This window comes from Buceros rhinoceros, unplaced genomic scaffold, assembly GCF_000710305.1.
Source record: "Buceros rhinoceros silvestris isolate BGI_N320 unplaced genomic scaffold, ASM71030v1 scaffold16602, whole genome shotgun sequence".
Lineage (NCBI taxonomy): Eukaryota > Metazoa > Chordata > Aves > Bucerotiformes > Bucerotidae > Buceros > Buceros rhinoceros.
In genome coordinates, this window is record NW_010400879.1 from 42719 (window position 1) to 44413 (window position 1695).

A 1695-nucleotide genomic window follows, 5' to 3' on the forward strand; every position below is an offset into this window, starting at 1 on the left:
GTCTGAAGTAAACTGTATGAGGAACATGGTGGCAAGTAGAAGTGCTGCCCTCTTTTATCACCAAAGCATGTGAATGTCCTTGATATATATCTCATAGATGCTTCACAACTGCCAGTTAAGGAGCACATGGACAGCCTGAGAAATAGTTCACAGCAGCTTGAACTCTAGAGCACACATTTGTCACTTGAGCAGAAGTAAAAGCTCTTCTCTCAGCAATATATATAGCCTTGTTATTTTCTTATCAGGTGAGATGTTACAAGATCCACATTTAGATTCTCTTAGGGATTTGCTCTCAGGGAAAACGGGGCCTGAATGCTTCACTCTGAAATACCCAACTCAAAGGCTCCATCTCCTTATGAGTTCTCCTAGACAAGGAGACTTTCTCCAATAGCTTTTTTTGTGCATTTGAAAGATTTTCAGAAGGGAGAAGCAAATATACCACCACACCACAGGATCTTATCTAATTTTATCCAGTCTAGGGCAACAGTATATGACCAGACAACGTAGCCACCAGGGGTAAGAAGAATACCTGCATTTGTGCATGACACCAATCCAGAAAAAAAGGAAGCGCTTGCAATGAACAAAAAGATGATAGCTGTGGTCAGCTCTGGAAGAACTTGCACTCATATTACAGGCTGTCAGGAATCATATCTGTGATGTTTGGAGCCAGCAATGACATTCCCTAGGAGCCAACCCTATCTGAACCCACAGACTCTGCTCTGCTGCTTAGACACAGCCCCACATTAGCAGTCTGTGCTCTGTGCAGCATTAGGCTGCAGTTTAGTGTCCAGGAATTAACAGGGGGGCAGTGCTAACTGCAGAGAAGTGAATGCGTCAGTGCAGAAAAGGAGTGCAAGGGGGTGGAAGAGGGCTGGAGAGTCCGGGAAATGTTTGGAAGGGAGCATGGAGGTAAAGCACAAGAGCGCTTGCCATGCAGGCGGATTCTGGAAAGCTTTGAGAGCTTTAGAAAAGCAAGTTAACCCAGCACCATGACTACTCTATGGAGCTGATGTCATCTGGCTGGGCATAAAAGACTCCACTTTTTCTTCTTTTGTGAGGTCCCAGAATGACATCACCTCGAAGCACAAGAACGTACCTTTGTGCTGCAGCGCTTCCCCGTCTGGCTTCTGCCACACATATCACTCCTCCCGCATATGTCCCTCCTTTGCCAGAAATGCTCCTTGACCTCCCCTCAATGCAAAATTGTCTAGTCGATGGGAGCCCACAAATGCCAGCGGTCTGTAGTAGTGCAGAGGAGCTCCTATTCAACCAATGTATACCATGCCGTACACCTCAGCAACCCACAGTGGGGCCCCTGCAACTGATTTCAGCTGCTTTACAATGCTGTCAAAGCTGAATGGTGTGAACTGATTAGACAGACAGGGCAACTGTGGAGATTTAATTATTTTCAAGGCTGGTTCCTCTTTGATGGGATGTACAATGGCACACGATTTAATCTTGTTATAGTCCAATATTGCTGTTAAATAAGCAGAGTGAAAAAGTTGCATTTGTAGCCTCACTTACGAAGAAACTGCAAACATAGTTTGCAGTTGTACAGTCATTAACAGGTTTGTTTATAATTGGTGTGCATGCTTGCTTATTTAATGAGGCCTGTGACAGTCTTCGTGATGTGCAAGAACAAAACACCCAAAGCCTGCCCTAGCCAATGTTATTTCATGCAGAAAAGGGGTGGGG

The 1695-nt window shown here is 45.1% G+C and overlaps 1 protein-coding gene across 1 annotated transcript in view; it reads right to left on the bottom strand.

Moving 5' to 3' along the window:
- Positions 1 to 1695, bottom strand: part of CUBN (cubilin (intrinsic factor-cobalamin receptor)) — a gene marked incomplete at both ends in the record, with an annotated part of 99156 nt that overhangs the window by 42492 nt on the left and 54969 nt on the right. The window lies entirely within an intron of this gene.